Here is a 21,028-nt window from a genome sequence, read left to right on the forward strand (position 1 = left end):
TTTTTTGTTTCTGAAAATGCAGAAGGACATGAAAGGACATCAATTTGATGACATAGAAGAAAAACCGAGGGAGGTGCTGTCAGCCATCCAAACAGATGAGTTTGACAAATGTTTCCAAGAATGGAATCGCAGATTTTACCACTATATTAAGTGCAAAGGAGCGTGCTTTGAAGGTGGTAAGGTTGTTTTGTAAAAAGTTTTAAGACATAGCTTTGAAAAGCATGGCTTTTTGGTGGGGGGAGGTCTCTCTTCATACATATTCCTGATATTTTCTAATTCAATTGATGATATCACTAACTTGGGAGTGTGTACAAAAAATGTGTACTCATTTTACAAATTCTTGTGCCTTTCGTTGGAGAACCTTTGAATCAAAATAGGAATATCAAGGCAGGTCTACTCTGGCAAGCCAAGGGTCTGGAATTCTTTCCGAAGGTGGGGATTGAGTACACTTGGACACACACATGATCTAGACTAGAGTCTCCAGACCATTGTGAGTGTTCTCATATGTGACACTGGGCAGAGTGCTTGAAGTTTCCAGTACTCGTCTCTGTGGGTGCCGTGGGGGATGCCGAGTAGTCCCATGCACCCCGACCCCGCGCACAGCCTCGGGTCCTGCATCTTCTCCAGGATGGCTTGCTGAGCAAACAGCTCGGATCCACTTACTTTGCACTGGACAGACTTTGGAAGTAGATATCCAGGCCTTTCTTTGTAGTCTGTCTGAGTCTGGAGAGTTTACTGAAACCTATTCAGTGTCATAGCAACATTGAAACCTCCACTGACAAATCAGTGGTGATTGAGCAGTACGGTTGATTGACCAGGAATTGACGTTGACTGGATCTCAGGCATGGAAACTGAGGGTTGTACCAACGAACTACAGCTGCTTCCTTCTTCATCGGTGTACTAGTGAGGATAACCAGCTCTTTCACCAGCTGATTTGAAGAATTAACTAATGTAAACACAAAGTCCAGTACAGAGTAGAACTTTTATGTCCTAGTTAGTATTACTATCATTATCAGGGAAATGTGCAACCACATAGACAGGAACTTACTGTTTTCCTTCTGATTCAGAATTCTTGTCTGGGACCCTCTTTGTCTAGCTTGTATTTTTCTTGTCTTTCATAGTTTACTTTTAAGGTAAGGAATGGTTGACAGCTTATGGAAAAAAATCTGGGCATGAATTTTAATGTTTAATTTTGTTCCAAATGCTTTAGAAAAAATGATTTTATTTTCTACAAAAGTCACATTTGTGTTATAGTATGACTATCAATTCTTGTAGTAGATAAGCTTACCTCTAAAACAGTGAATCAGAATGTAAGTATAATGAAGTACACACATTTTGTCACTCTGACAAAGTGATGACTTAAGATTCTCTTTGTTAAAGTGACTTGAATTTGATATTCACTTAAATTAATGGAGTGACATCTCTTGCTATGTGATATATATCAAAAGGGGGTCTTCAGAGAAAAAATAACTTTCCTTGAAGTTGTTAATATTGCTTTGATAATTAGCATCAAGTGCAAATGTGGGAATATATTTTAGTAGGATAAGTAAAATATAAATGGAATAACGCAACTGAAGCATTGAGTTAGTAAAATCTTTGTGTTTTTAAAAGTATTATTGTCTTCTTTTTCAAAATAAGCCATTCACTAAATAAGAAATAAGTATATTTTTTAAATATAGAAAAAATGTAAAGTGCATGCTCATTAAGACTATGATTTGTGAACTACAAAACTTGAAAAATGAAGTTAGAAAAATCCTCTGAGCAACTCTTTGGGGATTCACACAAAGTTATGTATCTGCAAATATGTTTGTGATGGCCCTATTTAAAACATGGAAATCAACAAAATCAAGCACACAGAAACAATCTAACACTTCTAAATCTGAATGATCACTTAAAGGAGCTGTGTTGTTCATCTATGAAAGTATATCATGTTGCTTCCAAAAATCATCTCATAAAATATTTGTAAAGAATGGTAAATGTCAGCCATAGTTTATAATTCATTCAGCAAAAAGTCAGGTTACAAAAGTGGGCATGTTCCAGACTTTGCTAATGTGTGATTTTAAAACAGATTGGAGTTGTACAACGACCTCGACCCCTCCCTTGCACCATATTCGAAGCTCACTCCTTGCCTTGGCTCCCCACTTGACACGATGGCGCCCTCCGGGATTGCTTGTGTCTAGGCATGGGGTTCGTGAGCTGTCACGTGCGAACCTCCGTAGGGATACAGGGGAAACTGAGTTCTTTGCTAGGGCTGACTAACTCACACTGTACTGTGGTTGTTGTGAGGTGCCATTGAGACCATTTTGGTCATAAAACCTCATGTGATGGAGCAATCAGCCCCACTGGGCTTTGTAGGCTGTAATTTTTATGGGAGAGGAGCCCGGTGGCACAGTGATTAAGTGCTTGGCTGCTAAATGAAAGACTGGCAGTTCAAGTCCACCAACACCCATGGAGAGAAAAATGCGGCAGTCGCACCTGTACAGATTACAGCCTGAAAACCCTGAGGGGCATCTCTGGTCTGTCTCACACTGTGGCTGTGAGTTGAAATGGACACGCCAGCAATGGGCTCGGGGTTTTCAGGAATCCTGGTGGTGCTATATTCTAACTGTTGGACTGCCGACTAAAAGGTTAGTGGTTCAAGCCTTCCAGCTGCTCCTAGAGAGAAAGATGAGATTATCTGTTCCTGTAAAGACTTACAGCCCCTGACATGCTAAACAGAATCAGACTTGGAGTCAGAATTGATTCAATGGAAGTGAATTTTGTTTTAGGATCTTTTCTCCTGTATTGCCATTAAGTGAGATTGACCAACAACCCTTTGATTACCAACTTAGCACGTAGCCTCTGCCACCAGAGGCCTTTACACATGTTACATATGTGAGTGTATATGTACATACATATATACATGTGTATGTTTAGACGTTTATGTGCATATTATCCATGCATACATATTTTATAGATTATGTCTATAAGCTATATAAAAATATATAAAGTCCTAAGAGGATTTGGAAAAATATTCAAAAACATGTATTCACACTTAGTTCTTTGCTCATCATGTAGGATTATAAGATCCTTATATAAGATCATAAAAATATTCCTTTAAACTCTTCTTGTAATAGTCAAGATTTTACATTTGATTAAAGAAAGCGGTAACTCAGAATGCAACTGGATCTAGATTCCAAGCACTTTTCGTATAACAGTGGACAGCGTGGGGACACTGTGGCTTCAGCAGAGAACGTTGCATAGGGCGAAGAAGAAAGCTTGCCAGTTTGAAAGAGAGCATGGCGAATGTAAACTTTTAATATTAGAAAAGCTTTTCGAAAAGTTGCAGTAGATTTGAATGCATGAAAAGATGAAGGTTCAAATATCACTAGAAATTAAATAGTAGGTGGCAGATTTCTACCCCCACACCCCTGTGTAACAGCCAGAACTGAAATATAAATCTTGCACTTATAAATATACATTAACTCATTGTAGATGAACCAGATGGTGGTGAAATGAGAAGCATGTGCAAAGATTTGGATTCTGAATTGCTCAAGTTTTCGTATCTTTCCAAGGTGGAAAGTTTGGACTTCACCTTTCAAAGGGAGTACCACGAGGTTAGAAAACACTCTCTGTATGATACACTTAAAATGGGAATTATTTAAAAGCCCTGTGCTTTTCCTACCTGCTTTCCCTTTTAGCTTAGAAAAGAGAGAATTATCCTTGCGTGACCACAGCAGAAGATGCGAAGCCGCAGAGAAGCCTAGAACTGCACAGAGATGTCAGGCAAGTAACCAAAAGACCTACTTGGCTATTCTTACCCCCATGTCTCAGCACGCAAACCCTAACATGCTGTGTCAGGTTGGTTAGAGAAACCATTAAAGACTTTGAGAAATGTGTAGTGGCTGTGAACTGCTGGGTCGGCAGTTTGAAACCACCAGCAGCTCCTCAAGAGAAAGACGAGGTTTTCTAGTCTCATAAACAGTTACAGTCTCAGAAACTCACAGCAGGTCACTGTGAGTCAGCATTGACTCAACGGCCATAAGTTTTTGAGCCATGTAATGTTTTACAATGAGTGGCTTCATGTGTGTGCTATCACGATCTCATAAAAATCACCTTTTACTGTCGGCTAATTTAGGATCTTGTGATTTCTTCCATCTCCAGTCTTCACCCGAATGGTTTGAAGTGTGTGTAACAGGAAGCCTGAAATTCTGATGTGTCCGTTAAGGAATTGCATTGTGGTGATCAGGCTGATTCTGGAAGCAAGCACACTTTCCTTGCTTCCTAGAACAGAAATGTGTAATTGTTCATAAATAACCAAGTCCAACTTGGCATGAGGAGCTTTGGCATGTCCCCACATCAGTGGCATGACTGGAGGTATGTATTTGTCCTCTCTTTCCATTTGCAGAAGAGCCCTGCGGTGCGCTGGTTGCCTGCTGGACTGCTAAGCACAGCACGTTCAGCCCCTCAAAACATCAGCTGTTCCTCCAGAGAAATCCAGGGCTTCCAACTCCCATCCATGTCCCAGGATGTCGCAGACCCTCACAGGGGCACTGCTGTCTTACTGGGCCACTATGAGTCATCATCGACTCCGCAGTGGGTTTGGTTGCATTTGCAAAGGAATGAAAGTCACAAAGTTGGTGGCATCGACTTGGTGAAAGCAAAACAATGACACTTTTCAGTTGTTGCTTCCCTGAAAGTAGGTTGTACTTCTGAGCAGGTGCCTTTTTACTCGTGTGGATTTCCTAGACTGCTAGAAGAGTGGTTCTCATGGGAACGGAAAACAAGGGAGCACATCTACAGCAAAACACTTGGCATATAAGAGAAGCGTGATAGCCCTAACATCTCTCTGCTGGTAACTGCGACTGGGCATGCACTGCAGATTATAGGCTATCCCATAGATTCTTGCAGGACAAGATGCCACATCTGCATGGTGTTCACAAGTGGCCTGGGAGTTCTCCATCACAAGGAGACCATTAGCTATATGGCATTGATCACTGCATGTGATTCCTCCATAAATAACACGTCCTTCTGATCAGAGGCTGAATAGGTGTCAGCACACGGGAAGGTGTTTTGTTACTTAGAAAAAGGAGTGGACGGCCCACAACAGGACGGACAGTTCCCTATGGCCCCAAAGCTGTCCATTCTGAGAGGACAACACTTCCAAGTACACTTCATTCATACACTTCATTAAGGGACTCAAACGGAGCAGTTACACAGCAGGCTGGTCCTCCAGGCTTTCTGGAAACTGATGGATATGAACAACTCTTGTACACACACTTCCAACTGGCATCACGAGAGATTGAATGGACGTCAACCTTATGTTTGTCTTCTTGTGGCTAGGTGGGCTGTGACTTTTTATTATGTGTGCCCCACCTGTATCACAGCTGAAGAGCCCAGGAGGTTCCTTGGCTGGTCATTTTTATAGCTCAGTGGTCATGTGATTATGACCTGCACGGTCCACTACATGAAGCACAAAGCTATTGCTCAGTCTGACCACCCTAGAAGAGACGTGGTCAGACATTGTTGGCGCCAAATCTGGGATTATATCCCTTGAAGTATGTTGGCGTTTAGATACACTCATAGACTTCCAGGGAGAGGGATGGGGGCGACACCATTGGTTGTTCTGAAGTCCAAGGTTGGTAGACAGGGTGGGGGCTTGGCCTCCTCACAGCTCTCGGTGAAGCATCATGGCAACTGTGGGCGGAGCTATCTTTACTATCTCCTCTTTACTCAGTGAAGCAAATTGCTCAGGATTACAATGTCCATACATGATCAAGTTAGCATTAGACCCTAGTTCCATCAATTTCCAGAGCCGCTGCCTCCAGGCCCTCATGCCTGGAGCCTGAATTGGGGGAAAGGAAAAAAGAGGCAAATTTGGAGGTACTCCTGGGAGCACCCAGCAGAGCTCCAGTTCCACACTTTCCAGGAACGGGAGCTTGGGTTGAAGTGGAAGGTGCTGGGTGAGCAAGTTACAGGGCAAGGGAGAAGATGGGCTCGGTCGGAGCCAAATGACACAACACAGCAATAAGGCTGTACTAGTATGCACAGACGATTCTTAGAGCTATTCTAATCCCGCACTTTACAAGTGAGTGCTCTTACCTTGGGGCCCTAATTCTATATCATATTGAGCATGCTGGGCTATGTCTACTCCAGTCCCAGACAACTCAATAAGCTAGAGAAGCAAAAATCAACACTGGACACTCTCTCATGGCTTCAGTGCTTCGAAGACTCTGCTTGGGGTGTGTCTGGCATCTGCCTCTCTCCCAACCCCACAGCACCTTCCTATGGAACAAAGCCCCTGTTCAATATGCAGTCCTTGACATGTATGAAGTACCCACTCAGCAATGTATGTATGATTTATTTGTGCTTAGTTACTAATCTTCAGTGCACAGTTTTAAATGCTTTTACTGTGTCAGTTCATTAATTTCTCAAAATTATAAGGTAGGTAATATTGTTAGTCCCATTGAATAGACAGAAAAACCAAGATACTAAGAGGTTAACTAACCTGCCTGTGGTCACATAGCTAAGAAGGAGGAGACCTGGGATTTGAACTACGCAGCTTGGCACCATCCCCTCTGCTCCTTGCATTGTGTAATAGTCTGTTTTGTGGGAGCTGGTTTTCTAATTTCATAAAATGAAACTCTGCGTGCTTTAAATGGAGATTTGGTGAATATCAAGAGTATAGTATCTATAACAGTTTAAGGAACCCGGATATTGCCTTTTCCTCACTACTCCTATGAACGAACATCTTTCAGCATTGTCATCCAGATGCGCGTACTTATCAGCAGACCAGTATGGCTGCTGCATTGACATCATCATGTCTCGTGCAAAGAGGCCCCGGCTGGTGCAAACAGTTGAGTGACAACTAACGGAAAGGTTAGTGGACAAATTCACCCAGACGCACCTGAAGAAGAACACTCCAAATCCAAGCTCACTGCTGCTTTTTGAGTCAATTCTGACTCATATTGACTCTATAGGATGGGGTAGAACTGTCCCTGTGCGTTTCCGAAACTGTAAATGGTTATGGGAGTACAGGGTGTCCCTTTCTCCATTGAAGTCACTGCTGGTTTCAAGCTACTGACTTTGTGGTTAGCAGCTCAACCTATAACCCACTGCCCCTCCCTCCCCCACGTTACCTAAGGAGCCAAGCCTGGTAACCAGCTTCCAATAAGTTACAGCCTTGAAAATCCTACAGCACATTGCTACTCGGTCATACATGAGCACCATGAGTCAGAGCTGGTGGCATGGCAGCCAGCAAGACCAGAAGTTGTTCATCTGAATTCTCCTGCTCTGTGCCCATAAGATCAATTGACATCACTCCGGTTCCTCTTTTGTTTTAAAATGTGTTCTTTTTTAACAAAACACGTGTTGACGAGAACTTTTGTGCCAATTGTATGTGTATTAGAACACTACCGTTCCCTTCACAGATGGACTTGTGTTCCGATGCCGGTGGACTTCCCCTTCCAATCAGAGTCGCATCGGTGAAATTACTTTTTATCTATCAAGGCACATTTCTGTTATAAGATTAAACATGTCAGTCCAAAACCAGAAACTTGATATTTTTGATTCTCTCTTCCCCTTAATTACTTCTATAAAATCATTCTTCAAATATAGTTGCCATCTTGAAAATAAGGAATCTAGTTCCTATTTCTTTAGGCAATATGAACGCACCCTGTCTATAGTAAAGTGATAGGCAAATCTACTAAACACCAGGACCACAAATTTCCCTCTCCCCACTCTTTGCTAAATAAACACTTTTATTGCTGCTATATTTTTTACCAATGTGAAAAAATACTTTCTTCATATTTTACCATATTCAGATATTTCTTTCATGTAGTCTGATTATGTCCTTTCATAGATATTAAGGCTACAAAAATAGCAATGCACTCTATTCTCAGTGCCAGTCAACAGCGTCGACATTTAAATTCATCTACCTGTCTAACTATATTTATAATATCTATAAATGCTGAAGTGTACCCTATGGTTTTGTATGCTGTGAAATGACGGAGTAACATGTCTCTTAGATTTTCCTAGGCTCTGTAGTTTCTGGGTGCAAGTTTCCTGATGTTTGCTCCCATGGCACTGCTGGCGAGTTCACACCTCCAACCTTTGGTTAGCAATGAAACGCGTTTAACAATTGCATCACCAAGGATCTTTCTGTGTGTGTGTGTGTGTGTGTGTGTGTTACAATTACAGATATTTTGATGTGTTAGCTTGCCAAACAATGAGCCTTTAGGATAGCGAAATAAATTGTAAAGAATAATTCTGTGGATAAGCAACTGAGACCCGTTGTAATTATTGTCATTAGGTTCATTGAGTCCTCTTTACTCAAAAGGTCTCATATGACAGAGTGGATCATAACCTGGTCATGTGCCATCCTCAGGATTGATGAGCCAGCCCATTGTTGCAGCCACTGTGGCAATCCATTCCATCGAGAGTCTTCCTCATCTTGCTGTTCTTCTGCCTTAGAAAACATAATATTTAGAATTTACTATCTACTTGACTTGGAACAAGCTCTGGAATGGCTTTGATTCTCAGCTTAGAAGTCCTCCAACAACTCTGATTCTTACAAATGTAAGTAATTTGTGAATCAGCACCCAATAAATATTGCTCCTCACCTCCGTTCATTTTTCGCAAACTTAGCTAGTTCAGTTAAAGACCTTTTAAAAAAATAAAAATCCTCTCACAATTTTGTAAATTACATAAATACCAGACTGAGAAATACATTGCTCTTTCTATTTTTAAAAAATTATTTTGGTTTTCATATAATTCTATAATATTTACATTCCCTCTGTATATCTTTTGGCTGGTTTCATATTTTTCAAAGAAGACATTAGTGGTATTGTGGTATTGGACAAGTTTCTAGCACATAAGAACTGTGTGTATAAGATATTTTAATTATAAAATTAAGTTATATAATTTTCTGTCACTTAATATTTCTTCTAGTCTGGAGTTCTTGTTAATCACGTCCATATAACTGATATGAATGGATTATTAATTAGCAAATTATACTTAAAATGTAAATTGCAGGTGCATTTCTGATTGCAGCTGATGCTTTTTGGTGCCCCAAATTTCATCCTCATGTTGTGGTGACCCCCCACCAACCATAAAATTATTTGCGTTGCTACTTCATAACTGTAATTTTGCTACTGTTATAAATCAGCTGACCCTTGTGAAAGGTTCTTTCGACTTCCAAAGGGGTCACAACCCACAGGTTGAGAACAGCTGGTTCAGGGGTATTACCTGCCCCCAACTCTAACCTCTTAATTAGCAGAAGATGGGAACCAGCCTGTACATATCACAGTTTATATCCTTCTTGGAGAAGAACATTAGGGTTTTCTTTATTATTAAAAAAATTATATAAGCTGGCTTTAGTGACATGCTACTCACATCAGGAAACAACACCAGCACCCCTTTGTCAGTAACATGCAGAAGTTGACCGGCCATTTAATGTATCTCAACCTGTGGGCGTGTGTCCTGTAAATGCAATAAAGCCAAGTCACAGGGCCTCAGGTAGCGGCTGCTGGTAACCTCCTACCTCCTAACTGGCCAACCTCCGCCCCTTCAGAACGTCCACGAGGAATCCCTCCAGAGCCGCGCCTGCTCCATTCCTTCCCAAAGACGTTGGCTACATTCTGATTCAGTCTTTCATTGATATTCTTCTGAAACCACACACATCTGCACACCATGTAAGCTTCGTGTATCCTGTAATTTTACATTTAAATATGAAAAGATACTCGGCTTTGTGTTCTGAATGGGGGCCAAGCAGTAAGAAGAGTTTCTTCTTTTAAGGTGGGGTATATCCACTTCACTCTGAGTGTGCTTCAGGCCAAGGCCTTGAGCCCGAAGCAAGACTGTGAGAGACCGAAGATAGTCCCTTACCTGACCCCTGCCCCACCGTCTCGGAACGCCCACTTTTATGGTGAACTTGGTTTTGTTCTCTTGGAGAAATGAAATTTCCCACCAAAAGAAGGAACTCTTGACCTAACCTCGGGAGGAGCTAGATCCTCCCCTTTCTGCCCCTGCACCCCCACGCTACCTCCCTTCCAGCTCCTCAAGGGAGTCCTCCCGCCTCCCTTCACAAACACCTGGGCGCTCTGCCTGGTGCGCGAATACACCTGGTGGCAAGTGTTCTGATTCTCCATCCCTGTCTCTGCTAACACTCTGTTGTTCCTCCGTCTTCAGAGAGAGGGGAAAAAAGGGAGGGGGCGCGAATAGATTAAGAACTTGACCCTTCTACCCTGATCCACCAAAAGATAAGTGTTATTAATTAGGCACAAGGAATCAAAAAGACCCTGATATTCTGCCTTTTGAGTGACAGCTCCTAGGAACTGTGGGCGGGGGATGAGGCGGTGAGGGCTGACAGCTGGAGGTTTCAGCTGCTTCTTTGTCCTGGAGGGCTCCTTGTCGAGGTCACGTGTGACAATGAGGGGTTCTGTCTGTCATCCGGACGGTGAGAGTTTCTCTCCCCACTGTCAGAGGGGAGCTAGTCTTTAAAATAGCCCTGCTTCTCCTGGATGGCAGCCCTGAGTGCTGGCCGCTGCATTGGCCACACTGGCAGAAACGTCATTGATGTTGGGGTTTCCTGGAATCCAGGTTAGGTGCCAGGTGTGTAGGACATTGTGTTTGGTAAAGCAGAGGGACAGCAAAATGGCAGAAGGCACAGTGGCTATGCCAATAGGCTCAAACATAGCCCACGCTGTGAGGACTGCACAGGACCCGGCAGTGTAGCACCCTGATGTCTACAGGAAGGGGGAGGTGGAAGCTACTGGGTGGCATTTAATAGCAGCAGCAGCAACAACAAGGTTATATTATTTGCTTCTTTTTTCTCCTTCCCTGCTTTGCACTCTCTCATCCCTGGCTCCTGTTTCCTAGGGTGATCTAAAATTGAAACTACTCAACCCACATTCTGGTTTTAGACTCTGCTTTCAAAGGAACCAAATTTGTTGACCTTTCTGCTCACCTCTTAACACTTCTTCGTATTCTCTTTTCTCAGTAGGATGAAGTCGAGATGCTAACAAGAGAGGCAAGTGAAGGTAATTCAAGATCTAATTGAATCCAGCTTCTAGAAGTCACCCTACACACCTGTAGCTGTGCCCACTAACTTGCCATTTTAGAATCGATCATATCCCTGAATGCCTTTGGTCTGACATGGTTTTCTTGACCCAGAGCACCCTCCCCTTCCTCGTATAACTGACGAGTTCTCTTTCATTTTCCTTCCACTCTCAGCTAACGGGTCCCAACTGCTCCTCAGCCCCCAACCCTACCAACCAACGCAGCCTTTTCGATGCGTACAGAATATGGCTGCCAGAGTTCACGTGCTGTTTGACTCTCACCATAGCTGCCGACCAAAGAATTGGCAGGAACTAGCAACTACCACTGTTAAATCTCTGAGCTTTGTCCAGTGAGACAGAGTTCTTTAGAGGTGGAAGAGAATTAGACTGAACAAAACTGGCATTGGTGATGCTCCGTATTAGAAATTGAAAGCATTGAAGGCTCTGTGGTTCTTATAGGAAGTTATCAGCCTGCTAGGGGGATAGGTATAACCATTGATTCAACATGCCATTCCTGTAAGAAATAGAGGTATTCACCGCTTTTCCATTGTCTTGTATCACGTCATGGAACAAATTTTCCAGTTCATGCATTGTCTCTCAGTGAATAGTAGCAGATTTTGCAAGGTTCTCTAGAGTAACCTTCTCCTATATTCACAACTGAGCTGGAGTTGCAGAAAATAGGCTTTTGTTTTCTGATCAGTCATGGATGGCACTTGACCTCTGAGAGGTCATGTAGGTTTTGCTCCAGAAACAATGAGATTCAATCAATGCATACCTAGACAGGTTAAAAACAAGACTTCAGGGAACCAGACAGATGAAGAATTGAAAAGGAAGAGGCATTTGATTTTTTTGCTTTATTAATATCTTTCTACCAATTTAAAATACTAAATTATAAATACATAAAGATGATTCTTACTATTTAGAAAATAAGTATAACTGAACATAATTCTTTTAAAAATCTTAAGCCTTTTTTTCCTATCGTCTGAAATGCTTGATTTCTGTGATCCTAAGCAAGAGTATGTAAAATTTAAACAACAAAAGAAAAAGAAGAATTCCTTAACAATAGAATTACATCGCTCATTTTCTAGGATATGCAACATATTTGAGGCAGGCTTGATTTCTTTAAATTTGATAAAAATATGAAAAAAAAGTTTCTCAAAATAATTCCCCTAACTTGATCTATTTGGATTTGATCATTTTCCCCATTAAATTCAATTCTTTAGATAGCGGGACTTGGGATACTTCCTCAGTTAAATCATCATAGTGAATCCTGGAATCAAAGGTTACAGAAATATTTTAAATCCATCATTAGTGCCTCAAATAATAAAGGCTGACATTTTGTGCTCATTTGCAGTCGGCAGGGATTTGGCAGTAACATATCAAGTAGAGAATTTCATAATTTTTCACAGAATTGATGGGACGTCTGCAGGGTACTCTTTCCCTGGAGAGAAGCAAAATTTAAAACGCAGTGTGAATGAGAAGATTAAAGCCAGCAGGAGCAGGAGCAAACTGGTCTTTTGCACCTAGAAGTTATCCAGGACCATCCTCTGTATAACTATTATTCATTTGGGTTTTATTCCTGTATTTTTTGTTTGGCTTTCTGTGTTGAATACTTTGACAAATGGGCAGGTCATTTCTCAATACAGGAAACCTCATTCCCAACTTGATATCCTCCTTAGAAAGTGAACGGAAGCGCCCAAAACTGTTCATGACAATCATGTCATTTTATCTGTTATCTCTCTCTATTAAACCAACATCATACAAGTAAAATCAAATATAATTTAAAGTATTTAATCATTTCTCATATATCCGTTGCACGATTATTCTGTAACAAGCACTTTTCTGGGTAATTGTGATAAAATAGTAAAAAAAAAAATAAGCTACCTGTTTTTACATGGCAAAGGTATTAATGGGGAGATATACAATAAAGAAATTAACCAAGTATCAGGGTTTGTTTTTCAAATTTCTTCTCTGAGAAGAGAAATTTTAGTTTGTTTCTCTTCAAATGATATTCCGTGTAATTTTATTTCTACAATATTGTGAATAAGGTGGGATTTTCATTTCAGGTAACCAGTTTTTGTGTACAATAGTTTAAGCTACCTACAAGTCCCCCAAATAGCTTGCCCTACCCCATACTTTGATTACTTTTCTCCTTCATGGGCAATAAGAGTATACAGAATAAAGCAGAGAGTGATGGTAGAGAAGGATGTTTTGATGAAATCGCACGTGAAGGACTTGTAGTCTGGGAGAAAGCAAAGTTTTAGGTGGAGGGACAGTGCCGTGCAATGAACTTGTGATTATACTTGACTCCAAAATCCTAGCTCACACTCATGATCATGGAGTCAATTCTGACTCATGGACTCAGACTGGGTTTGTTTTGTCTTTAATAAATCATTGTATTTGAGGCTCTTACAACTCTTATAACAGTCAATACAATTGTATCAAGAACATCTGTACATATATTGCCATTACCATTTTCAAAACATTTTCTTTCTACTTGAGTCCTTGATATTAGCTCCTCTTTTTTTACCTCACCCTCCAACCCACATGAAGTCAATAAATTATAAATAATTATTATTTTCATATCTTACACCATATCCTGTCTCCTTTCACCCATGTTTCTGTTGTTAATCCCTCTCTGGGGTGTGTGTGTTAAAGTCAATCATTGTGATCAGTAAATTTCCCATTTCTCTGACCGACCTATCTTTGGAATCTCATGCAATCTCTACCCCATTACTGTTCTGAGGAGTATATCTGTCCAGGATTCAGTGTGTTTGAATGCTTATCTTTACTAGTGCACATGCTGTGATCTAACCAAAGTTGTAAGGAAGAACTGAAGTCATGATACTTGGGGGTGGGGCGAAGTATGAAAGAACTAGAGGATGTTGCATAATTTGTCGGTTCTGTCCTGCACCCTGGCTGATTCATCCCTTCCTTGTGACCCTTCTGTGAGAGGATGTCCAACAGTCAACAGATGGGTTTTGAACCTCCATTGTGACCTAGTATTTCGCATTGATGTGATTGTTTGGGGTCTTCTGATGCTTGATACCCAATCCCGTGGATACCTCGTGATTTCACAGGCTGGTGTGCTTCTTCCATGTGGGCTGTGTTGTTTCCCTGCCAGATAGTTTCTTGTTTAATTTCAAGCTTTAAGACCCCAGATGCTATATGTTTTTATAACTGGGCACCATCAGCTTTATTCACATTTGCTTATACACACTTTTTGTCTTCAGCAATCATGTCAGGATGGTTAGCATCACGTATTGCCAGGTTATTAGAACAAAGTGTTCTTGAATTGAGGGAAGGCTTGGGTAGAGGTCCAATATCTGTCTGCTAACTTTATATTTACCATATAAATAATGTACATGTACTTCTATCACTAGTGTTATATATTAATATATTTACATATATATGCCTATATTTCTACCTCTATAAATGTCTTTTGCCTCCTAGTTCTTTACTCTATTTCTCTGTACTTCTCTCTTGTTACACTATCATATTCAGCCTTCACTTGACTCTCATTAACTACTCTCATCGTACTGTCCTTGTTCAAACCACCAGGCAGTCTACACCCTTCTCACCATCGATTTTATGTCTCTTGCTGTTTCCCTGTCGCTGGGTGTATGGATTCCCCTCTCCCTTTCCCCCACCTCCTCCTTCAGACCAATCATCAGTTCCATTGTTTTCTCATGGCGATAGTGAACAATTCTGCCTATCTTAATGTAGACAGACATGGGGGTGGGGAGGCTTTAAATAATCCAGTTCTGTCTTCTGACCCTTATGAATGTTTTCTGATTGGGTTCGATGATGTGCCATGCCCTTCCCTAGAGTTCAAAGTCTATTTTCAGGATTCTTTGTTGTTTGCTTCCCTTGATACTCTGTTGCTCTCCCTCCATGTTTCACCCTAGTGGGCGTTGCAGGGGTAGGAGGGGGTGTCAGACCAGACACAATTCCCACACAGTGAGTGTCTCCAGTGCTGATAGTACTGTGGGTCAGGGAGGGGAAGTCGTGGTGAGGCTGGCCCTATGGTCCTTTCTGTGCATTGGCTGTTCCAAGCAGGAATGTCATCCTCGAGGCCTGCTGGGCCAGGATACAGTTCTCTCTCTCTCTCTCTCTCTCTCTCTCTCTCTCTCTCTCTCTCTCTCTCTCTCTCTGCTCCTCCTTCCCCTCTTAGCTTGCTCCCATGTGGTCTGGGCAGACCCACCACTCTCTGCAGGCTATCTCCTCAAAGCTAGCCTCTGTAAGAAAGGAAGAACGAAACCCTGCCACGTGGCTGGAGGTAAAGGAAACGTGGGAGTACAGAGAGGGAAGTAGAAGATCAAGTGAACGAACATAGAGTGGTCAGAGTATAGAGGGCTTTGTGGGACATGGTAAAGTCTTTATATTTTACCAGAGACAGAATCGTTAAGTACTAGAGAAATTACATGATGGGATTTGTGATTTTGAAGGGTTGCTTTGTCTGTTGTACAGAGAATAGATTATAAAAGGATGAGTTTGGAAACTGGAAAACAATAATCCAAAAGTTACAAAATTGTGGCTTCAACTAATCTGGGGAGTGAAAGAAGAGAGGAACCAAGAATGGCTTTGAGATTTGGGCATGACAAGACATGAATGCAACATACCAGCACAAAGCAGGTAATTAATAAAGATGTCTTTGGGGCCAGACACTATCCTAACTACATGGACACCTCTGCCCCCCCCCCCAAGAAGAATGTATCTCAGGGGACAGTACTGAAGCTACAGCTCAGAAAGAGAGGCATGTCTGATCAGAGCACACAGAAGCAAACAAAGAGGAAAGGAGAGAGAATGGAACATATCCTGGCCCACCAAGCCCTGAGGATGATATTCCTATTCAGAACAGCCAATGCACAGAAAGGACTATAGGGCTGACCTCACCAAGACACAATATCCCTCACTGACCCAAAGCACTACAGGGCACAACATTGGAGACAGTGAGGGAATTGTGCCTGATCTGACCCCACCACTCCGTGGTGAATCACTAAGGGTGTGCAACAGAAAAGCAAGGGGAACAAAGCAATGGAGTCCCTGGGGAATATGAAAAATAGACTTTGGGGCCAGAGCATGGCACCCCATCAGACTGGACCAGAAAATATTGCTAAAGGTCAACAAACAGACCTGGAACTATATAGCCTTGTGTGTGTGTGTGTGTGTGTGTGTGTTATTGGGGTTTTTTGTTGTTGTTTGGTTGTTTTGTTTTCTTTTGGTGTTTGATTTTGCTTTGTCTTGTTTTTGTGCTCATTGTTGTCTCTGCATGTCTATCTAGATAAGATAGGAGAAAACAATAGAACCAATGGTTCAAAGGTGACATGGGAGAGCGGAGGCGGGAAAAGGCAGTGGGTGTTAACAAACCCAGGGACAAGGGAACAACAAGTGATCTAAAATCTGTGGCTAGGAGGGTGTAGGATACCTAGTATGGCTTGATTAAGGGTAATGGAGCCAAAAAGAATTACCAAAATCTGAATGAAGACCGAGCATAATAGTGGGACAAGAGGAAAGTAAAAGGAAACTGAGGAAAGAACTAGAAGGTAAAGGATATTTATAGAGGTCTAAATACAGGCATGTGCTTATGTAAATATATATGTTAGTCCAGGTAGACTAGAGAAATCCATATAAATCATGTATGTATGAGAGAGAGTATTATATAAAGGGTAATTATAAGTTAAGAAAGCATCCCAACTCAGTCCAGTCCAAGCCAATAAATCCAATGTTAGCCCATATGTCTAATACCAATTTTGAAATCTTCTTTAGACTCATGAAACACATGTAATGATGCCAAATGCAGGAAAATCACAGGCCAGTGGGTGGGAAGTCTTGTGGATCCAGTGGCAGTGGAAGCATCACAGTGCTGTCAAGGGTCTCCAGGTGGTTCCCCTGCTTCCCAAGGCAAGGGGTCTATCAGCATGGTGCCATGTGTCTTGCCAGTAGAGAGTATCTCAGGGAGTGTACATTGTCAGTGGAGCGTCTCCAAGGGAGTGAGCCAAGAGTGAGATTCTGTCTCCTGCCTCCAAGGAGAACGTCCAAAAATTTCCAGAATTCTCAGGAGAAGACCATACCCACACAGAGGCCTCATTGGCTATGATCTGATTGACCGACTCAGCTCCACCACATCTGCTCTGTTTTTTAAATCATTTTATTAGGGCTCATACAACTCTTATCATAATCCATACATACTGCAATTGTGTAAAGCATCCTTATACATTCGTTGCCCTCATCATTCTAAAAATTTGCCTTCCACTTGGGTTCCTGGAATCAGTTCATTTTCCTTTTTTCCCTCCCCCTCCCTCCCCCCTCCCCCCTCCCTCATGAACACTTAATAATTTATATATTATTATTTTATCTTATCTTACACTGCCCGGCGTCTCCCTTCACCCACTTTCCTGTTGTCCATCCCCCAGAGAGGAGGTTATATGTAGATCCCACTCTCACTGTTAGCCCTGAGGGGTTCATCCGTCCTAGATTCCCTGTGTTTCTGGATCCCTACTGCACTGCTGTGCATCCTCTGGTCTAGCCAGGTCCACAAGGTAGAATTGGGATCTTGATAATTGGGAGGGGAGGAAGCGTTCAAGAACTAAAGGAAGCTTTTGAGTTTCATTGTTGCTACACTGAAATCTGAGAGACTCATCTCCTCCCACTATCCCTCTGCAAGGAGTGTCCGGCTGTCTACAGATGGGCATTGGGTCCCCATCACGCACTCATGATGATATATTTTTCCCCTGCCTTTGTTGCTTGAAACCTGGTCCCCTTGGCCCTTCATGATCACACATGTTGGTGTGCTGCTTCCATGTGGACTTTGTTGCTCTGGGCTAGATAGCCGCTTGTATACTTTCAAGCCTTTAAGTCCCCAGACACTATATCTCTCAATAGCCGGGCACCATCAGCCTTCTTCACCACACTTACTTTTGCACACATTTGTCTTCAGCGTTTATGTAGGGAAGGTGATCACACAATGATGGTTTTTGTTCTTTGGTGTCAGCTACCTGATCCCTTCAATGCCTCATGTTCACTTAGGCTTGTGTGCTTCTTCCTGTGTGCTTTGTTGCTTCCGAGCTAGATGGCCGCTTGTTTGCCTTGAAGCCTTTAAGACCCCAGATGCTATATAGTTTTGATAGCCGGGCACCATCAGCTTTCTTCACCACATTTGCTTATGCACATGTCTGTCTTCAGCGATCATGTCGGGAAGGTGGGTATCATGGAATGACCGTTTAGCTGAGCAAGGTGCTATTGTATTGAGAGAGTGTGCACGAGGAGGCCCAATGTCCACCTGCTACCCTACTACTGAACCTATAAATATATGCTGATGCCATGTTCTTATGTGCCACTTTGGTGCTGTCAAAGCCGTATGCATTTTTATGCACATATTACTATGTCTGCAGGTCCACCTAGATAAGATAGGCTGGACAAACAGTGTGAGAAGAAAACAATGGGACCAATAGTCCCAGAGGGACATGAGAGTGTGGGAGGTAGCGGAAGGGAGGGGGTGTTGGCCAACCAGGGACAAGGGAAAAACAAGTGGTTCAAAACCAGTGGAGGGAGGGAATGGGAAGACTGGTAGGGGGTGACCAAGGGCAAGGTAACTGAGAGGAATTACTGAAACCAGAATGAAGGCTGAACATGGTAGTGGGACAGGAGGAAAGGGAAAGGAAATGGAAGAAAGGAGTAGGAGGCAAAGGGCATACAGAGAAGCCTAAATACAGACATGTACAATTGTAAATATATTTATGATTATAGGGGAAATAGACCTATGTGCATATATTTATAGGAAGTTAATTTTAAGAATCAAAAACATCATAAGGATCTGGAGCATTCTGAGAAACCTAGGGCTTTAGAATAGCCTTGGCCAAAGTAGAAAGTTCTACTCTTACCAGCGTTCTGAGGCTTCATAACCTAGCACCCACCACTTTGTATTGGCTTCATCAGAGAATTGCTGTTGGTGGTGGTGGTGGTAGGTGACATTGAGTTGGTAGAGTGACTCTATGCACAACAGAAGGAAACACCACAAGGTTCTGCACAATCTTCACAATCATTTCCATGCCAAAACCCATGGTTGCAGCCACTGTGGCAATCCATATCCTGAGGCCCTTCCTCTCTCCGGTAGCCCGTCCAGTTTACCAACAACGGCGATCTTCTCCAGGGAATGGTCTGTCCTGACAATATGTCCAGAAGTTTTGCTGTCTTTAACTCTAAGAAGTACTGTGGCCATACTTCTTCCAACACAGATTGGATTTTCCCTTTAGCAGGCCATGGTACTTTCAATATTCCTCTCCAACACCACAATTCAATTGCATTGGTTCTTCTTCAGTCTTCTGTATTCAATAGCCAATGTTCACGTGCATGTGAGACAATTGAAAATACCATGGCACTATAGTCTTCAAAGTAACCCACTAAAGAGGTCTTGTGCAACAGATTGACCCAATACAACTAACTTTATGGTCTCCTGACTACTGTTTCCATGGGCATTAATTGTGGAGCCAAGCACAACAAAATCCTTGACAACTTCAACCTTTTTTTCCATTTATCATGATATTACCCATTGGTCCATTTGTGAGGACTTTGGTATTCTTTACACTGAGTTGCAATCCATATTTATGGCTGACATTTTTTGTCTTTGTCAGCAAGTGCCTCAACCCTCACTTTCAGCAAGCAAGATTGTGTCATCTGCATATCTTAGGTTAGTAACAAGCCTTCCTCCAACTCTGATGTCACATTCTACTTTATTTAAGCCAACTTCTCTGGTGATTTTCTCAGCATACAAATTGAAAAAGTATTTTGAGAAAATACAATCCAGGTTCACACCTTTCCTGATCTTAAACCATGCAGTATGCCCAAGTTCTGTTCATATAACTGCCTCTTGATCCACGTACAAGTTCAGCATGAACACAATCAAGGGTCTGGAATTCCCATTTTTCTCTAGGTTATTCATAATTTATTATGATCCACACAGTCAAATGTCTTTGCATACTCATTAAAACACAAATAAATATCTTTCTGGTATTTTCTGATTTGATCCAAGATCCATCTGACATCAGCAATAAGGTCTGTCTCCTATTCCATATCCTCTTCTGAAGCTGACCTGGACCTCCGTCAGTTATCTGTCAATGTACTGCTCCAACCACCAATGGGTGATCTTCAGCAAAATGTTACTTGCATACAGTATCAATGATATTGTTCTATAGTTTGAACATCCTGTTTTTTCACAATTCTTCGGAAGGGGCACAAATATGATCTCCTCTAGTCAGTTAACCAGGCAGCTCTTCTGCAAATTTCCTGGCATCGATGATTGAGTGCTTCCAGTAATCCATCAGATTGTTGCAACATTTCCACTGGTGTTGCAGTTATGGAGACTTGTTTGTGGCTAATGCTTTCAAAGCAACTTGAACTTCTTCAGCACCATCGTTTTGCTACAGTGACTCTGGTATCATTTCCATCTTCTCTGGATCCTTCCTGTATCATTCAATATTTTTCCCATAGAATCCTTCAGTTTTGCATCTTGAAGTTTGAGTTTTTTATTGAGTTACTTCAGTTTAAGAAACACTGAGCATGCTCTTCTATTTGCTTTAGCTATTGTACAAATAAGAGCAAGTTTAAGAGTCTCTTCTGACCACCAATTTGATCCTTTCTCTTTTTTCCCTGCCTTTTAAATGAGCTTTTGCTTCTTCATGATTGATGGCTCATTATGTCTTTTGTCATTTAGGTTCACTGCAGAAAATGTGTTCTTGAAATGGTCTCAAAATCCAGTTGGGATAGACTCAAGGTCACATTTTGGCTCTCACAGACATTTTAATTTTCTTCAGTCTTATCCTGAATTTACATATGAACAATTGATGGTCCGTCCCACAGTTAGTCCCTGGCCTGGTTTTAGCTGTTGATATTGAGCTTCTCCATTGTCTCTTTCCACAAATGTAGTCAGTTTGATTTTTGTGTATTCTATCTTGAGAAGTCCACATGTAGGTATCCTTTCATATTGTTGAAAA

This window comes from Tenrec ecaudatus, chromosome 13, assembly GCF_050624435.1.
Source record: "Tenrec ecaudatus isolate mTenEca1 chromosome 13, mTenEca1.hap1, whole genome shotgun sequence".
NCBI classification, from domain to species: Eukaryota; Metazoa; Chordata; class Mammalia; order Afrosoricida; family Tenrecidae; genus Tenrec; species Tenrec ecaudatus.